The sequence below is a fragment of the Lissotriton vulgaris genome, chromosome 10, assembly GCF_964263255.1.
Source record: "Lissotriton vulgaris chromosome 10, aLisVul1.2, whole genome shotgun sequence".
NCBI lineage: Eukaryota > Metazoa > Chordata > Amphibia > Caudata > Salamandridae > Lissotriton > Lissotriton vulgaris.
Genome location: NC_141698.1, coordinates 524433229 through 524453696, shown reverse-complemented (window position 1 = coordinate 524453696; position 20468 = coordinate 524433229). Strand labels below are relative to the sequence as shown.

General features: G+C 50.6%; 1 protein-coding gene across 4 annotated transcripts in view; it reads left to right on the top strand.

Moving 5' to 3' along the window:
- The window catches only part of FAM234A (family with sequence similarity 234 member A), a 460740-nt gene that overhangs the window by 426698 nt on the left and 13574 nt on the right, over window positions 1-20468 (top strand). Inside the window, exon 12 of one of the 4 annotated variants that reach the window (XR_015300694.1) lies at window positions 6475-8553. The exons of the other annotated variants lie outside the window; for them this stretch is intronic. The gene's annotated coding sequence lies outside the window, so the exon portion shown is untranslated. Of the gene's footprint in view, window positions 1-6474; window positions 8554-20468 lie in introns of those variants that run through there. 4 annotated transcript variants of the gene reach the window in all.

Below are 20468 nucleotides of genomic sequence, written 5' to 3'. Positions count from 1 at the left end.
ATAAAGGGCTCTTGTCTATACTTTCCCAAAATGTGGGAACCAGTAGTGAAGTTGGCAAACCCCATGCCAGTCTCACAGACAAGAGTGTTGTTAGGGGACCTGGCTAGGCCATAATCCACCTGGTTTCCCAAAGTAATGCCCACCACATTCTTGGGGGCACTCCCACCACCTGGGGGATTACCACTAGTGGTAACAGGAGGTCTGGGAGTATTACTTGGGGGTATGTTCTCCTTATTGTTGTTGGCCTTGGGACAACTGCTGTCACTTTTGTAATGGCCTACCTGTTTGCAGGTATGACAATAAGGTTTCTTTTGGGAGAAGTTTGGGACCCACCCTTTTCAGAGGAATTTTGGGGCCCTGTGGTTTGATCAGAAGATTTATTCCCACCCTTCTCCTGAGGCTTGGTTGATTCCTTCTTTTGGTCACCACCCTGGTTCTTAGGCCTGACCCTGGTTCTGACCCATTTGTCTGCCCTCTTACCCAATTCTTGTGGAGAGGTCAGATCAGAGTCTATCAGGTGTTGGTGTAATAACTGGTTCTGACAATTACTTAAGATTTGCTCTCTCATAATTAGATTGTACAATCCTTTAAAATCAGTAACCTTACTTCCCAGTAGCCAGCCTTCAAAAGCCTTAGTGGCACAATCAACAAAGTCAGTCCAATCCTGAGACTGAGTTTTCTGGGTGTCTCTGAACATCAACCTGTACTGTTCAGTGGTTAAACCAAACCCATCAACCAGTGTATTCTTCAGGACTTGGTAATTGTTAGCATCCTCAACTCTAGTAGTGAGGAGCTTATCTCTACCTTTGCCTTCAAAGGGGAGCCACAAGACAGCTGCCCACTGACTCTGGGGGACACACTGTACAGTGCAAGCCCCCTCCAAAGCAGTCATCCATTTGTGGATATCATCCCTTGTTTAAAGGGGGGCACTATCTTACTCAGGTGTCTAGTGTCTAAACTCCTGTCTTTTTCTCTTGGGAGAATGCTGCCACCAGTGGGGTCTGCCCCACACAATTTCTGCTCTCTAGCAGAGGCAAGCCTCTCTTTGGCCAGGGCAAGTTCTTCCCTTTCAATCCTCAGATTGGCTTCCCTCATCTTAGCTTCATGCTCCCTTCTCTTAGGGGATAACATCCCTCTATGAGAAGAGGTCTGAGAGCCATTGGTTCGAATGGATCTGTTAGAGCCTCTGGACAGAGACCTAACTCGTCCACTCCCAATGTTAAGTCTGCCTGAGAGTGGCCCTGGGGGTCCCCCAAATCCAATCTCATGCCTACTTAAGTTGGACCTGGTGAGTCTCCTGACTTCTACCTGTCCTTTGTCTGCCTCCTCCCCTGACAACTCATCCTCATCCTCGTCCTCAGCATCATCTGCCTCTTGGAGGGGGTGATCATGGTTATCAAAGGGACCCTGTAAGGGGTGCATATTCCCATCTGGATGAGAAGGATCTGTGTTAGCAGCCCTCCTAGCATCATAAGTCTCTAAGAGACCAATCAGAAAAGGAATGGTAGGGTTGGAACCCTGTTTTAGTTTCCTGGAGGTACACACTTGTCTCATCTCCTGGAAACTAAGAGCAGCATATCTGGAGGTGACCTGTGGAGGGTCCACAAGCACAAGAGGGGTCTCTGAAGACTCTCCGTGGTTAGACATGCTTCTAGTGTGGTGTAAGTGATGCACCTACCTACACTATCTGTTTGCCTACTGATCCCTTGCTAAGAGTTGTAGTCGAGGTGTGCTAAGCCTTGTTAAACTACAACAGCTGGTTCAGTAGAACTCAGAGTATTCTAAGCTAAGTTATATGTACCTTAACTTATGTGATCTTTCACAATGATATTCTTAGGATACGTGTGGTAAAACAACAGCAAGCTCAAATCCCAACCGCTGCTCACCAATGTGAGAAGTTGGCCTGAAATTCAGTGTTCACTATGTATCAGTCCAAACAACCCTTATGGTGATTGGTTGTAAGTCAACCGATAGACCAGCTATCCTAGTAGCATGGATACGAGCAGTCTTCGGGCTAAACTCTAGAGGGCGTGTTAAGCCAGCTGTTATACCATCACATATACCCCTTGAACACCAAGTGAAAGGACACCACACAAGTGTTATGAAAATAAACAGTGTATTTATTTAGATCACAACAGCCCTGTACTCTTTATGAGGACAGGGTACTAAGCACACAACAAAACTCTTACAAAAATACTTTAAGTTGCACAATTTACACAAATGCCCGAGGGGCACCGAAAACCATATACTATGGAAGTGGAATGCGAAATTACTAGCAGGTAAGTACTGGACTAATAGGCTTTGGAATCGCTAGGACTACGTTACTGAACCTTCAGATTACTAGTAGGAGGCCTAGGGGACTCGGGTGCAGAGTGTGCACTCTCACGCGGGATGCGGGACAAAGTCTATGGGAGCTAGTAAAAGCAAAGTTAGTGTTCTCGGGCGAACCCGATAAGGTAGGTCGAAAACGACAGTGGATCTGGACCCTTGGATAGTGAGGCTATGCTGGGGCACCGAAATGCCGAAGTTACCTAGCCCAGGGGCTGCGGCTGCATAGGTCTGAAAAGACGTCGGGAATCCTCGTTGACGAACCAGGAGCCTGAAGAAAGAGTTGCTGGCAGGCGACCAGTGAAGATTATTCGAAGTGATCCAAGCCTGGATCAAAGATGGATGACACCTGAAAGCAGAGGGGACCAAGTTCTTAATCACTAGCCAGTGATCAGATGGTACCAGGAGGGCACCGAATGGTAGTCACCTCGACCAGGTGAGTGGGCGACGCTGGGCTCTGCAGTCTCACGGACCAGGAGGCGTTGTCGGCGACCAGGATGGAGGTGCGAGCTGCCCCACGATGGTTGATGCTGTCGACGTCGCTGGACCCAGGATTGAGGCAACAAGTCTTGGCAAATTCAAGCCCACGCGGTGGACTCAAAATGGCGTCTGGAGTGGACCAGGAGGGTCCGGGGTGTTCCTCTTTTGGAAGGGAGCAAGGGCCAGTCTGGAGCAACCAGACCAGCAGTGGTGATGTCGTCGGGCGTCGTCGGGAAGGCCATAAGCGAGCAGGCTAGTAGCCAGACAACGCGGTGAGCAGCAAAAAGCAGAAGGGCCCCACGCAGATCTCATGGATGCTGGGGGGCTGGACTTCGGTGCTGGAGCTGCTCAGGGTCAGGGCTTCTCGGACCCCAAAGCACTCACCAGAGGATCCCTCGGCGGTCGTGCTGGATAGAAGTCGTGCAGTTCTGATGATGGCCGGTCCCTCGAGGTCTTGTCGCACCTACGGTTCTCAGCTTAGCTGTAGAGGTAGGTAGAGGTCAGAGGTGCCAGGGAAGCCGGGTCTCGTCGAGCTGGTCAGTCGGATTCCGGAGGAAGGACGTGCAGCAAACCGCAGAGTTCTTAGATGGTGCCTGCGGATGCAGGGTGACTACTCCTTAGCCACAAGGGAGAAATCTTGAGAAGAAGTCGAGAGTTCCTTTCGTAGAAAGTAGTTTCTTGATTCAAAGATGATCTAATTTGGAAGGGGGCCCGCTCCTATCTTTATACTAGAAATAGGGGCTGGCACGCGACTAGGTCCTGCCCATGGGTGGGACCAGGAAGGGGGGTGGTTACACCCCTCTCCCATGCCGGACTTTCCCCAGGCCAGGGGCTGGTGTGCCCCTGGAACTGGTTCTAGCCGGCATATGCGTAGTGAGCACCGGGGTGCCACTTGCAGTCACCTTCCTGAAAAGCCCTGCCTACCCAGGATACACAAAACCCTGTCTGGGATGGTGCTAGCACCGCCCCTGACAGGAATCCCTTTGTCCAAGCTCCCCTCGCTGGAAGGACTCCCAGCTGCAGGGGGTCAGACTCTTGTCTGTGGTGGCAGCATCCATTTTGTGATGCTGAGGCTTTAGTTAACTTTAACCGGGGTACACAGTTACATGCATGTCGTGTCCCTCTAGAAGGGTGGAATGCTAACCCCGTCGCCAGAATTGGCGAGGGGTTAGTATTCCAATTCTTATGACACCTTACTCGACATGTTTTGATAAAGCGATACCAAAGATAGCATTTAACCGCGAGGATTATAATGCACTTAAGAGTATATGGTATGCGTTATCATGGAACAGCTATTAGGACTTGGTTCCGCAAGCTGCAAACGGGCTCAGCTCATGCCAGAGCACCATCTCACACGATTCCAAGCACTCTGCCTTCAGGATTGTCAAGGCCTGCCATAGGAGTGACTGATAGGAATCTGTGTGTCCATTTTTAGGGTTAGATATAGGTATACTATATCTAAAGCATAGGGTGATTACACCACCTTGCCCCAGCTGTCACCACCTTGCCCCAGCTGTCGTGCAGCCAGTTGTGTCAGATTTAGATGGCCATCCAGGGGTGGCATAATACATGCTTCAGCCCCTGGTAGACCCTGGGTACACCTATGCCCTGAGTTACAGGGTCTGATAAGGTGGCCCAGTACCAATTGGAAATGTACCTAAGGTACATGGAATCCATTTTAGAGAGAGAGCAGTAGGCCTGGGGTCCTGATTGGCAGGGCCCCAGGTCAACTAAGTCGGAAAACCAGCAAAACACCAGGCAAAAAGTTGGGGGCAACCATAGTCAGGTATTCACCTTCCTACAGTCTCCATCCGTCGTCCCCCTGGTCTCTATCCAGTCCCAAGCCTCCTGCGGCGTGAGGAAGAAATGAGTGCTCCAGCCAGCCATGACCTTGAGGCGGGCCGGAAACAGCATAGCATAGGGCTCTCAGCTTCCGCTTGACCGCCAGGAAGGACGAACGCTGATGCTGAACGTCCCTGGTGAAGTCCGGGAAAATCATGACCTTACTGTTACCAATGCGTAGATCTGGCAGGGCCCTAGCCGCTTGGAGAATGTGATCCTGATCTCGGTAGTGTAGAAGGCGCGCCAACATCGGGCGAGGGGAACCCCCGGTCCTAGGTGGGCGCGACGGGACTCTGTGGGCGCGCTCCAGAGCAAAAAATGGGGAGAGCCCCTCCGGTGCCACCTCCGTCCGCAACCAGCGTTCCAAGAAGGTCACTGCGTCTCGGCCTTCTTCCTTCTCCGGGACTCCCACAAGGCGGAGGTTATTGCGTCTGGAGCGCCCCTCGCTGTCCTCAGCCCTGAGCTCCAGCACACGAACCCTCTGCGCCATCTCTGGTACTGAGGCCTTCAGGGTCGCCACTTCACCTGGAATGTCCTTTATATTCGCCTCCGTGGACGCAACCCGCTCCTTCAGTTTCCTGTGGTCGTCCCTCAAAAGGGACAGGTCAGTGCCAATGGTGTCCATTCGCTTTTCCAGGGCCTCCCGCGACTCCACAATGGCCTGCATAATGTCACTCAGTGAGGGGTCCCGTGGTGGGGCCGTGCCCCCAGCGCCAGATGTCTCCTCGTCCTCCGGCGTCGTGTGACCCGGGTCATCGAGCCTCAGCACCCCGAATCCCTTTTTTCGGGCCCCCCGGACCATTTTGCGGGGAGTGTCCGGAATGCGCCACCAGTCCCTCCACTCAGCACACTGGGCCCGTCAGATCTCGGTCGCCTCCCCAGGGGAGCCCCCGGCACCAGATCCGCCTCCCCTCGCCTCTCGCGGCCAAGAGCACCTCCACTCCTCCGAATACAGGGGCAAAGTTAGCGCATGGAGAACTTTCCAGCCAGGCTCTTTAGGGGGGGGCTCCAGGGTCACCCGCCTCAGCAAACGGCCAGAAAGCGGGGAATCCGATTCATGGGTAATAGCAGGTGTATGTCGCCCCAAGGGACAGCCCCCGGAGGTCCAGGCCACTCACCACCAGTCCAGTGTGGGCCCCGCCAAAAGTGGGGAACAAGAGGAGGTCCCCCGGGTCTTCTCCCGCCCAGGAGCACTCAGCGGAGTAGGCGATGTCGGCCCGGGACACCAGAGAACCCAGGGGGGTGGCCCGTGACAGCCTCCCGTGAAGGCGTCCCCCTGGCCCTCCGATGCCGCCTCGCTATAGGCCCTCCGTCCCAGGCAGCTCTCCGCCGTCGCGTCCCCCATGGCCCAGGGACCGCCGGTGCTCCCGCTGCAGTGACCGGGAGCCCCCTCCACGGGAGGGGGGAGGGGGAAACCTCAGGCCTCTAATGCAGTGGGTCAGAAGTACGGGTCCCGGGGCACTCACGTGGGCGCCGCCATCTTGGGATCAGGCGGCCCGCAAATCTTTCAGTCCAGGGGGCCGTTGATCCTCTCCGTCAGCCCGCTTTCCTCACCTCGGATCGCGCGCAGGGTGCTCCATTTTGCGCCAGCAGCGCGCCAACCCTCCCGGGGGGGGGAAGAAACGGTCGATCTCGGGGGTCACCGGGCCACCTGGCTCCTCCAGTGTTCGTCCCCTAAGCTCCCCAGACCCTCCGAAGCCAGGTGGGGGCCAGGGGTCCAGCGACGGGGGTCAGGATGTATGGTTGAGAGGGGCGGTTACGGAGGAGCCCCGGAGTCCCCTTGCTGACTACATCGGCATCCAAGCCACGCCCCCCCTAAATAAGGTCCTCTTTGCAAGAAACTTGATTCCTGGGGTATTAATGCTTGATCCCAGGGTGTTGATTGGTAGAAGGCTCCCAAATATCAGCCCTCATATTCGTGGACTTCACTCGTCTGATTTCTCAAACGCCGATGGGATTGCAGAATTTGTTAAATAAATTCACTGACTTCTGCCGTCTACAGGGTTTGGAGAAGAATACCTTCAAAACCAGATGCATGACTTTCAACCTCCATAAGGCTTTCAGAGGTGGTTTCAGAATGAGGGACACACTGCTGCACACGAGTGATAGATTTGACTAGCTTGAATCAGATTTGACAATATGCACCCCTGGAAATCACACATACAAAAGAGTGGTGCAACAATGCTTCATAGATCCTTGTCAGTAGTCAAAACGTATTAAGTCACTAGACCTAGATGTGTCTCACCAGCAATCGTGAGCCAGGGTGCAAAATGCATCACTCTAAGGGTCAGACATTGGGGGATCAGGCAGCACTAAATATCTGATATTTAAGGAGAACAATTTACTGAGTTATTTATTTAACTTACATCAAAGCACTTCTATCTTACCAGTATTCTTTTAATACAGGGCTCAACAAGATGAGGATCTAGCTGCTTTAAAGCCCCTTCTCTTTTGGATCAGATTATGATCAACCCCTGACCCGCCATATAAAATCCTGGTTTTAAGTCCTAGGGCTGGAAATCCTTTGTAACTATCTTTCAACTATTAACAGAGGAACTCAGGACATTGGAAAATCTACCTATTCCTGTCATTTGGCAAAACAGTGCCATTGAAACACAAAACCCAGTAGCCTGACAGATAGCTTTTTTGATTATAAAGCTATTCCTGCGTTTGAACCTTGTATAGATGACATTATTCCACATCAGGCTCGAACATGGCGCACTAAATTCAGATTGTGAATATTTTTAACTAATAGAAGTGGAAGCATAGCCCCGATAATCAAAGCATCTGTAAATCTTGCAACAACACAATTTAGAATATAGAACATGTATTATTATACTTCCCGGTGTACAAAAGGGCTGGAAGGAAGTGGTTCAGACACATGTTTGAGTCTGCGTTTTAGGCACCATCATACTGCTTCTAGAGAACTTCAATCAGACATGAGGCCACTTACCGTTTTTGCTATGAGTAATTTTTCTATACTGTTTGGCTTAGAAGGAAGCGGTTGGGGCTTTCAGTGTGATATTTGGTACAATTAAGATCTTGCACATGGCGCTTTCCATTCAATATAACATAGGACTAGCCAGGAACATTTCCACTATTCACACTTTGTGATCCATGCAGATATTTAGTTTTATAGGAATAACAAAGCCGTGGATGGTGTCTCAAGTTGTAATTTACTGATACAGTTATAAACCAACACCTGAGTGTGAGTGAAATAGTCTTTGGTGGGGAAATTACAAATCAAAGAGACCTTAAACAAGGAAGCATTCTTGCCCCACTTTTATTCAACTTAGATCATGCTGATTTATTCATTTATAGTATTTATAGAGTGATACTTGTGTGTCTGTTTCGTATCAGTTCAAGTGCTATCTGAAAGGGAAGACTTTGAGTCCAGCAGATAAACAGGAGACCCCAGTCCAATATTCTTCAGACAGCGGCATCAGATGCGTGGAATTATGTTGAATACACACGGGAAAAGTTTTTGTTTAAGGCCTATCTTGGAAAGGCCGTAGTTTGGTTATGCCCTGAGACTTCAGATCACTGGTAATTGAGAGATATATCAGCATGCTTATTCTCTCTGAAGGTTTACCAATGGTGACCAAACTTACAGCAATGTTGTGACTGATAACGCAGCTTTCTGTATGTTTTCAGACTAATTCCTTTTACAATCATATATGTAGTGTCAACATATTTTCAATGGGGGCAGTTGGTACTAGACTGTTCCAAATGAAGCAGTATCAAGACTAATTTGTATATGGTTGTGTCCGTTGTGCAGAGCCGCAATAAGCAAAAAACGATGCAATGAAACATTACCCAAGCTCAAAGTCAGTGGATGAGACTTTAACACACATTATATCTATGCCCATTTCTGTTGCTTTAGTGTTGTAAACTCTGCCCCAAGATATTTAATTACTAGTGAAATAAATATATTTACTTCACTAATTTACTACTAAATATATTAACTTTGTTGTAAAGAATGTAGATTAAAGGAAAGTCATGGATCAGTATCCTATCATTGGAATACTCGTAGAAAAGGCCCTCTGGAACTACGCCATAGAGAGCAACCCCTTCACACACCACAAGAAACCCTGAGGCAGGGTTTATTTTTACAGTATTATTTCTGCACCTCATCCATTATGTTGTTTATTAGTTTTGGTTAAACGTGGACAAGAGATATACTGGTTTTAAACTCTTTACCATGGTCAAGAAACAGATTTAAAAAAGAAACTTATTTAAGAACAAGTATAAAGTAAGTATGGAAAAACAATGTTCAAATAGAATAAAACATATTAAATGAAAAGAAAGTTTTTAAAATCAATTTGTTGAAGGAAAATATAAAATCAACAAGGTGCCTGATGCTACTAAGCAATTTTTCAGTTACTGACCCTGGGATGCAAAAAGTCAAAGGGTTTGGTACCGCAAAATGGCTATTTCCAAAATACAAAACCCATTGTACAAATAGGAAAAGTTATTACGACTCATAAAATGGGTTTTGCAACCCCTACTGAATCACAATTTGGAAAGGGGTGTGAGGAGGCGTTGTTTCCAAATTAGGATTTGATATGGTGCCAATTGTTTGTAACTGAGATTACGGTTGCAAAACATTGACCAGATACTGCCTCGTCATAGGAGATGGTAACTTATTCGCAGAGGGAATTGTGTTGGCAGCCTCAGTAGGCCAGGGGACCACTCTATGCTATCCTGATGTTTTCCCAGTCACAAACCTTTTATTTTTTGTAAAGCATCACTGGTTCCGTTAAACTTGCAGGCCACCATCCTTGTGTTTGTAGACATTCACAGGGAGGTGGCAAATTGCTATCTGCCTAGTTAATATTCGTTAGGCAGGTTGTTCTCCAACTCGGTGTGACTGGTGATTTTGCAATACGACCTAACAGTACATATCATAGTACATAGTAGATTTTGGTGGACAGGTTACTCCGTCACAACGGTGACGGATATCCAGTCTGCTGAAATATAAATCCCATATGAATTTATAGGATTTATATTTCGGCAGCTGCAGCTGTGCGACAGAGTAACCCAGCTGCCGAAATCTAAATCAGGCTCAAAGTCATTTAACGAAGTTGGCGCGCACTTTGCAACCAGTTTTTGCAAATTGACTCTTAATACATCAGGCCCTATGTATTCTTTATTTAACAAGATTTCTACATTTTACAGGTCCTTACAAAGGGCTGACATGCTGTGGGAAGCAAATGCTATTGTATAGAAAACAAAGTTACATGAACACACACTCATGAAAAATGTTCTGAAAACCACCTTCAAGCTGCCGAAATTTGATTCACTTGTGGCCTAAAGCTCTTAATAACAGATGTTACCACGCACAGGTGTTTTCGTTTTCTGCAGGGCAGTTACTGGGGCACATAGTGTTGTTGTCATACATGCATATTTTAGGAGATCATCCCAAGTTCAGCAGAAAGCAGTTTCCATATATTTCCACTTGTCAGGATTTCTGTTCTTATGGGGAACTGATTAAAGTTGAAGCAAAACTGATGGCGGTTCCATGTGAGGCAGTGACAAGGTTGACCAACGTTTGGAATTTGCGAACGATGATCAGCTAGTTTGGGCATTAGATTAGGAGCTAGGTCTCAAGCTCAAATTCCTAGTGAGGCATATAATGCATTGTACAACTCTGACTCCATCACTCTGGGCCTTCTTTAATTGGCTGTAAACTGGGGTGCCTAGAAGTAGTTACTGATGGAGTATCTGCAAGGCAGTTCAGAGGAGGGTAGGTCGAGCAGCAATGTCCTGGACCCCGCTAAGTGTCCCGTAGTTTCACCGGAACCCTCCGCCTGGCCTATTAAGCTATTTCCTGCTCACCTTGGGGTGAAATCATTGTGCTGCAACTGTTCAGGTGCAGTATTGTACTCACTGAGTGGCCACCCTTTACTAGAAATGGGGTCCTCTGCCCCTCAGGGGGCAATATTCTACTGTTATTCTTTGGGCGACTAAGGCATGAAACATATCGACCTCACTTTATTGATAGCACCACTGTTTTTAGTTAATCCTGGTACCCCTACCCCATAAAGGATTGTTTTGAGGTACCGGAGGCCATTTTAGACACACTTCACTTTTCACCAGAAACACATCTGCACTGTCCCCTCTCATGCATTCACCTAAACGGCGTATTTCGATCAAAAGATCTCTGACAAAGAGACCCCAGGTCTGTCAGGCATTGCAGTGCCGGCCAGACAAGGAGCATCAAATGAGGAAGCATGACACCCCAACAGGTGTGTGAGAGCATTAAGATCTGACCTTCTGGTCCCTTTGTGACAATATTGGCCAGCCTTGTGGCTTCACCACCTTGTGATCTTTTTGCTTACGAGGAAGTACTCCTACTTTGATGGTTACTCAGTATCTGCAATAAAGTCATTTTCCTTCTCCTTTTTCATCCCACTTGCACTGTACTTTGTATAGGGTTTTTTTTATTAGGGGTCAGAATAACATTGCCTCATATTAGAGTGTCACTTCCCCTTCCCACTTTAAGTTTGCCTCATCTTACCTTTAAGCAGTGCTCAGTTTGTAAAACAAAGAGTGCCAGAGCCCAAAGCTCTGCTCAGAAGACAGCAGCTGACACTATTACATGTCAGTGCACCGAATACCATGGCTGCCCAGTGTTCATTCCACTTCCTGCCTCTTTAGTCCACTACCAGTCACTCCCTGCCATTCCAGTTTTGCAGGTTCCTGCTTTTTCCCTTTGTGACAGTTTTTCCGTCTTTCTCTTCCTCCTTTCCCCTATATATATTTTTCCCTTCTACCCTCTTGGGTAGTGTCTGGTAAGGAAAAATAAGTATCATCCCAAAAATGGGAGTGCTGATGGCACCCACCGGCTCAATTTAACCACTGCCTTTAAGTTATAAATCACTAAAGTCTTTGCAATCCATGTATTTACTTTGTCAATGTCAAAAACAGTGCCAATTACAACAGTTGCCCCTCCCCCTATCTTTTTTTGTAGAATGTTTAATTGCATTACTCTTTCCTATCCTTAGCACCCATTGGTTGCAGTCTCTATTCTGTGTTAAAAAAATTATCTTGTATGAAATCCTCCCCTGATTTCTTAACATTTTTCCTTTTGACTGTGCAGCTTATAAATAGTTTTTAGGGTCGACCCTGCGAGAGCATGCACTTTCGAGACACTATTATTTACAAAAATGGCTTAAAGCCCACCCATTGCTTACCATTTGTCTGCTTCAGCCTCACTCTTCTTTGCAGCTGCCTTAATTGGCCAGTGCAGCTGAAATGTCACTTCTGATGCTTGCTGTGGAGCAGGGACCCAGCACTGATTGATTCAACTTAATCCATGCCCATCCGCTGCTCCCAATATGTGTCGGGTACTATTACTTCCCCCTCTCCCTGCCTGTTGCTCTACTAATAGTCCTTTGTATTCTTGTTATTATTGCGGTGCTTTACATAAGCACCATTTACATTAAATAAACAAGTTCACTTTCTACTTTTTTAAATCAAAGGAGATTAAGCGATATTCCCAAAATCACAGGATGTTGAAGTGACGCCAAAACTTGGTTCCTCAGTTCAGAAGTCGACAACTTTGCCGTAGTATCACATCCTTCTTCGCCCTCCCACCTACTCATCCATGCAGGTTTTGTGTGGTAAGGTCAAGTCCGAATTCTGCACAAGTAATCGTTAGTTGGTGCAACAGTGTGATTCATTGTGTTGCAGCCAGCCAGAAGAACACACTTGTCGAAGCTCCCCCCAGTCCCCTAAAGCCTGCTGCCATTTTGAATTGCATGCGGGTGGCAGTGGAGTCCTAGTCCTTTACCCCAGATGGCCCTCAGGGGGTATAAGGTAACCAGTGCTATGGACCTTGGAGAAACCATCCTAGTTTTGGGGGTCAGCTGGAGTCAAAGTCCTTCTCCTTCCATCTGGACATCCTTTTGCTGTTTTTGCGTCAAGGTCTAGAGTCTTCTCAACTGTTGCTCCCTTATGCAGGGGTTTTAAACTTGGGGTGGAAAGTTTTAGGGGCCAGGCACCCCTGGCCAATCCTAGGATGCCACATCATCCGTCCACCTTTGCTCCAATCTCTTGTTTAACATTTTGGGGCAATCTAAGATGGCGATCACATTTTCTCTGGTAAGAGCTCTTCTAAGGGTCTCACTTCTGCTCCTAGTTGGCTGATCCATTCCCACCAAAACTTGCCTCAACTGTGTTGGCTCCAGAGGGCTTGGCTCCCTCCCTTGTTCCAGTAGACCTGGGCTGTCACAGACCAAGTGCAGTGCGACAAGCTAATTATCAGATGCAGATTTCTCCTCCCCACCCTTTCTTTTCCCAGGAACTGAGTCAATCATGGATGAATGCCCTTGTCAGGAGACCTTTGATTGCTCTGCTGGGGAGCCCAGTAACATGGCCCAGTGTGGGGTACATAGGCCTAGAATCTGATTGAGATGAGCCAGAGAAATATGACAAATCCTGAAGCCCCATAAAATGTGGATGTGCGTTGTTGTGGACTGCAAATTCAGTGTGCATGTTTTACCCCAGTTTGTGCCATGCTGGACCCTGTAGGCGTAAGTGAAGTGAAACCCTACTATAGGGAAGATTTCTTCTACAAGTGTAAAACACCACAGATTATCCAGTAAGCACTATGACCTACACTGTGAATTCCTACTATTATCATAAGACCTACCATGGGTCAATACCAATCCTTGCAGAGACCCTTCTGGGATAGACTGCCTGTACGCAGATACCGGACTACACACCACAGTATTCTCACATATGCAGTTTGCACACGTTAGTGCTCATGTCTAACCAGCCCAGTGCCTCTTACTCTAGCTGTGCAGCACTAGTGTTTTCCTTAGAAGGCAGATACTGGCACTTAGCATGCTTAGTCTAATTAAAGAGAATTTACTGCGTGTGAGACTCGGGTGGTGAGACTCACTCACTGTAAATGTCCAAAAAATGGATAGTCAAAATCAAACAATCCTGGTGGATGTAATAGGCGTAACTCATTTGCTACAAGTATGAATGAAACATATGCATTTTTGAAGTGTGCCGTAAATTCGGAGATTAGGAATGATGATCATTTGTACTACTTCGAATTTGGGGTTACACCTACTATTGTGATTTATCATTTGATTCAGACGATATTTTGCAAAAGGTGTCATTTCTTACACTGGCTTACATTTGGAGGCCAAAAATGGTGAGAGATTCAATTGATATTAACAATTGATAAACTATTCTGTCCCCCACAATTCTCCCAATAATAATGGTACTCCACTTGTGAGGATGGGCTTAGCCCCATGACAAGAAAAGCCCCAAAACACAACTTGTAGATTTCATACTTTGATTATCTAAATCAACCCATTTTGGCGAAGTGGGCAGCATATCTGAAAGAAACACGTTAGTGTTAGATTCGTTACATTAGAATATCCCCAGGCGGCAAACTGGATCCGGAAAGTTTTCATCAGCAGTACCCTTGCGCGTCGGTAGGCGTCGTCTGCGGCTCCACGTCCGTCGTCGGCGTTGTGATTGCCGGGATGACGTAGTCAGAGTACTTAGACGCCGCGCTGACGCCAGTTCTTCTTTTTTCCGCGCCAGCAAGCGCAGATCCGGGAAGAGCAGTACTCTAGTAATTTTTGACCACCCTTTTTTGATCTATTTGGATCACCTTTCGAGCCGATTATGGACTCACGGTGCTGATAGGGATGCCTGGTTTTAAACCTTGCGAGACCTGTCACCGCCTGATGTCGGTGACCGAGCCCCACCGTCGGTGCCTTTACTGCCTCAGGGCCGACCACGACAACAAGTCGTGCCCCGACTGCCGGGCCTTGATGTCGAAGGCTAGGCGGGAGTGGTCCCGCTAGCTACTCGAGCTCCAGCAGTCGGTTCCGCGCCGCTCAAGGTCCCGGTCGAGGAGGAAGTCGAGGGACCGGTCGCGGAGCCGCAGTCGTCGCTCGACGAATCTGAAAGAGACACGTTAGTGATAGATTCCTTACCTTAGAATATCCCCAGGCGTCAGACTGGATCCGGAAAGTTTTGCGTAGCAGTACCCTTGCGCGTCGGTAGGCGTCGTCTGCGGCTCCGCGTCCGTCGTCGGCGTCGTGGGCGCCGTGATGACGTCGTCGGAGTACTTAGACGCCGCCTCCTCGTGCTGACGTCAGTTCTTCTTTTTTCCGCGCCAGCCAGCGCAGATCTGGAAAGAGCAGGTCCCTAGTCACTTTTTGACTAAACTTTTGTGATCTTTTGATCCATTTCGAAGTCTTTACGACTCCGACGGTGCCGTTAGGGATGCCCGGCTTCAAGCATTGCGACGAGTGCGACCGTACCATGTCGGTCACGGATCCCCACCGCTTGTGCCTGATGTGTTTGGGCGTCGACCATGACGACGAGGCCTGCCCTGACTGTCGGGCCCTTTCGAGGAAGGCCAGGCGGGAGCGGTCCCGCAGGCGACTCGAGATCCGCCTGTCGGCCCCGCGCCGTGTGAGGTCCCGGTCCCGGTCCTACAGGAGGTCGAGGGACAGGTCGCGGGGACGGAGCCGTGTGGTGTCCCCTCCGGCGCCGTCCTCGGGCGGCGCCGTCCCCGATGCCTCCTCTCAATGGGTTCCGACGTCGGGACGACGCCTATCGGCGCCGCTCTCAACGCCGTTCGGAGATTTTCATTTCTATGAACCGACCCCATTGACTTATGACCCTGAATCTCAGGAGATGGGGGACGAGGAGAATTGGGAGGGGTCTGAGGACCCTCTGACCAGGGAGTGTCAGTCTAACATGGACTGGACAGGAGACCTTGGGGAGGCCAGTGGCCTGGACACCTCTCCAGACACTGGATTTGTCTCTCCTCCTACCGTGGCTTCGGAGGAGGGCGCTACTTATAGTGTGGTGTTGATGAGGGCTGCTAAGGCCTTGGGCCTTGAGCTCCCCGTCGCGGCCGTGAGGACTAACCTCCTCACTGAGGTCCTTAAGCTGAAGTCATGCTCCATGGAGCCTCTGCTGACGTTTAATGAGGCCTTGACGGACGTTCTTTTGGGCACTTGGTCCAGGCCCGCTACAGGTTCGCCTGTGGATAGGAACGTGGCCAGACGCCACCGCCCGGCCCCGGGCGACCCATGTTTCCTGTCCACCCACCCCACCCCGAGAGTCTGGTTATCCAGGCCTCTAACTCCCAGACCGCATTCCCGACGGCTCCCGCCGATCGGGAATCCAAGAGGTACGAGGCCTATGGCAAGAAGGTATTCTCGTCCCTTAGCTTGGGACTGCGGTCTTCCAACACCGCATGCCTCTTGGGCCGTTACACCCACTCTCTGTGGGAAACGGTGGCGGAAGTGCTGCCAGAGTGTCCATTGGAGGTACGGGCCAAACTCGGCCAAGCCCTAGTGGAGGGCCGGGACGCAGCAAAGTATTCAATCAGGTGCAGACTGGATACTACTGACTCGCTGGGCAGAGTGATGGCTACGACGGTGGCGATACGACGCCACGCCTGGCTGAGATCCGCCAACTTCTCGGCAGACGTCCAAAATACACTCATGGACATGCCGTTCGATGGCCGTCGCCTCTTTGGCGACAAGGCGGACCACGCGCTTGAGCGCTTTAAGGACTCCAGGGCTACGGCCAAGTCCTTGGGCCTCTCGGCCCCGCGCCAGCAAATGGGTGCCTTTCACTCCTTTCGTGGCCAAGGAAGGGGCGCCCCCACACGTGCCGCCAGCCACTCGCCGCAAACTGTCGTCCAGCGCGGCGGCGGCCGTGGAAACCGCCGTGGAGGCGGTCGGGGAAACAAGCGGAGCCAGTCCACACCTGCCCCCGCAGCATCCGCCTCTAAACCCTCCTAGTCCGTGCTTTTCGGCCCATGTGACGCCAGTGGGAGGCAGGGTTCGCCATCACCACTCACTGGCGCACAGTCACTTCGGACAGGTGGGTGCTGCAGATCGTCCGAAGGGGCTACTCCCTCCCCTTCGAGACGACCCCTCAAGCCATGCCACCGCAACACCACCGCGTATCGGGGGATCACTTGCGGCTCCTGCAGGAGGAAGTTTCGGCCCTCTTGGCCAAGGGGGCCATCGAGCGCGTTCCTGGGGCAGAAGTAGGTCGTGGTTGCTACTCCCACTACTTCCTGGTACCCAAGAAGGGCAAAGGGGGCCTACGCCCTATCTTGGATCTGAGGAACGTCAACGGCTTCCTCCGAAAGGAGAAGTTCAAAATGCTGACACTGGCTCAGGTCTTGGCTGCCCTAGACCCAGGAGACTGGATGGTAGCGTTGGACTTGCAGGACGCGTATTTCCACATCCCCGTCCTGCCGGCCCACCGGCGTTACCTGCGGGTCACGGTAGGCCTCGAGCACTTTCAGTTTACCGTGCTCCCCTTCGGCCTTACCAGCGCCCCACGGGTGTTCACGAAGGTGATGGCGGTGGTCGCAGCTCACCTGCGCAGGTTAGGGGTATCAGTCTTCCCCTACCTAGACGACTGGTTGTTGAAGGCGGGCTCGCCCCAGGCAGTCGTCAGCCACCTCCAGACTACGGCGGATCTCCTGCACCTGCTGGGATTTTCCATCAATGTGCCGAAGTCACACCTGTGCCCCTATCAGAAGCTCCTTTTCATCGGAGCGGTTCTCAACTCGGCGCAGTTTCGGGTTTACCCGCCCGAACAGCGGGTCCGGGATATACAGGCTCTGATTCCAATCTTCCGGCCGTTATCCCGGGTTTCGGTCAGGTTGACGCTGCGGCTTCTGGGGCTGATGGCCTCCTGCATCCTTCTGGTGCATCACGCACGGTGGCGGATGCGGGCTCTGCAGTGGGACCTGAAGTTTCAGTGGGCCCAGCACCGGGGCAACCTGTCCGACCATGTCCTGATCTCGGAGGGCACTGCGAGACAGCTGCAGTGGTGGCTCACGGACCGCAATTGGGTCAACGGCAGATCCCTCTCCCTTCCCCAACCGGAGCACGTAGTTGTGACAGACGCGTCCCTCCAAGGCTGGGGAGGCCACTTGGGAGAGGCGGAGATCAGAGGACTCTGGTCTCCGGCGGAGTCCCGGCTCCATATCAATCTGTTGGAGCTGCGGGTGATTCGTCTGGCACTGAAAGCATTCCTCCCGTCTGTCCGAGGGAGTGCAGTGCAGGTGCTCACGGACAACACCACCGCCATGTGGTACTGCAACAAACAGGGCGGAGTGGGGTCGTGGACCCTTTGCCAGGAGGCTCTGCGTCTCTGGCAATGGCTGGAACATCAGGGCGTGACTCTGGTGGTTCAACACCTGGCAGGTTCTCTGAACGCCAGGGCGGACGAACTCAGCCGTCGGTGCTCGATGGATCACGAATGGCGTCTGAACTCGGACGTGGCGCAAGGCCTCTTTCTGCGATGGGGAGAGCCTTGGTTAGATCTATTCGCCACCGAAGAGAACGCGCAATGTCATCAGTTCTGCGCGTTGGAATTTCCAAGGCGGCACTCGCTCGGAGACGCTTTTAGTCGCGAGTGGAGCTGCGGTCTGTTGTACGCCTTTCCGCCTATACCTCTTCTGCCCAGAGTGCTGAAGAAGATCAAGCGCGACCGGGCACAAGTCATCCTTGTGGCTCCGGACTGGGCACGAAGGTACTGGTATCCCGAGCTACTCAGTATGTCAGTCGATCCCCCGGTTCGTCTGCCTCTTCAGGAGGACCTTCTGTCGCAACAGCAGGGGACGGTCCTCCACCCGAACCTGTCCAGTCTCCACCTCCATGCTTGGAGATTGAGCGGCGACAGTTGAGGCCATTTGACTTGCCTCCTGAGGTTTGCAACATCATTCTGGCAGCCAGGCGTCCCTCCACAAAGACGGTATACGCCTGCAGGTGGAACAGATTTGTGGCATGGTGCACAGCAAAGGCTGTGGATCCCCTCAATGCCCCTCTCTCTGAGGTTCTTCTCTTCCTTCTTTCTCTTGCCCAGCAGGGCTCTGCTCTGGGCACTATCAAGGGCTATCTTTCGGCTCTTTCAGCCTTTCTGAGGCTGCCTGGCCAACCTTCTTTGTTCAAGCCCCCTATCGTAAATCGATTCCTGAAGGGCATCACTCATACCTTTCCTCCTGTTCCCTTCGTGATGCCTCAGTGGGACTTGAACCTGGTTCTAACATTTCTGATGTGCGCTCCCTTTGAGCCACTTCACAACTGCCCTCTTCGCCTTCTTTCTTTGAAGACTGCCTTCCTGGTAGCCATCACCTCTGCCAGGAGAGTGAGTGAGCTCCAGGCTCTCTCTTGTAAGCCTCCTTTCCTTTCAGTCCATCCGGACAAGGTTGTTTTGAGGACTAGGCCCTCCTTCTTGCCTAAGGTGGTCACGGCCTTCCACATCGGGCAGTCCATCACATTGCCCACCTTCTTTCCGCCTCCGCACCCCTCGAAAGAGGAGGAGAGGCTCCACCGTCTGGACCCAAAACGTGCGCTCTCGTTCTATTTAGATCGCACACGTCAGTTCTGGGTGGATGACCAGCTCTTTGTTGGTTGGTTACATGGGAGCTAAGAAGGGACGGGCGGTGCACAAGGGGACCATCTCTCGGTGGGTCGTTTTTGCTACTCCTTGGCGATAAAGGAGCCTTCTGTGGGGCTACACGCCCATTCCACTCGAGCCACTGTGGCTACTACTGCCCTGGGTTGGGGAGTCCCCTTGCAGGACATCTGTCAGGCAGCTACGTGGGCCTCGCTGCACACATTTGCTAGGCACTACTGCCTGGACAGCCAAGTCCGGAGAGATTGCTTTTTCTGCCGTTCCGTTCTCCAGGACTTTCTGGTGTGATCTTGGTTCGCAGACCCACCACCGGGGGTTGGTGTTGCTGGGGTATCGATTCTAAGGTAAGGAATCGCACACTAACCCGTTTCTTTCAGATGCACAAGTGACTTAACTTTGGTAACGATATATCTGCAAGAAACATTAGTTAGTATTAGATTCCTTACTGCCCCACACATCCTCCCGTTCTGCGAACCGATATATAGGGTTAAGGACATCCCTTTCAGGGCCCTAGTTTCATGGCACCAGTGTCGGTTTCTATCATGGCTCTGCGTTCCTAGCGCGGAAAGCTATGTACAGAACTGACGTCAGAGCGCAAGGGCGGCGTCTAAGTACTCCGACGACGTCATCCCGGTGATCACGACGCCAACGACGGACGCCGAGCCGCAGACGACGCCTACCGACGCGCAAGGGTATTGCTGACGAAAACTTTCCGGATCCAGTCTGACGCCTGGGGATATTCTAAGGTAAGAAATCTAACACTAACTATTGTTTCTTACAGATATATCGTTACCGAAGGTATGTAACTTATACTTCTGTGACTAAAAGTTCGGGAATCTGCTGGATCTACAAAATTCCTACTACCCTGTGTTCCCAAACATTTAACAAAATCGGTACCCCACTTGTGTGGCTGGACCTAGCATCAGTGATAGGAATGGAACAAAACTATGACCATTTGAAGTTAATGAGGTCTTTGGATGGTACCTGGTTTAGCCAATTCCTGTGGTGGGCGATACTGCAGAAGTGTGGAAATGCTAGGTAGTAGGAATTCTGTGGATCCCAACAACTTCTGGAACTGTTGCTCAACTAAATGGGAGGAAGATGTGTAATATTAACCAGTGTTTGAGGTTTGTAAGGTATTCTGGGTACAAAAACAAAGTTTGTTCCTCCTAAATCACACCACCTTGGATTTTCCTGGGATTTTCCTGGCTAACGGCTAGGGTGGTCGACCTCGAAGCTGGGGAACCGGGTTCGAGTCTGAGCAGGGTCGCTCAACATTTTGGGCAAAATGAATGTGTCTATTTGTAACGTAAATGGCGCTCATATAAAGCTCTCTGATACCTTCGGGTCTGGTTCACGCTATATAAAACTCCACAAAACAAAAA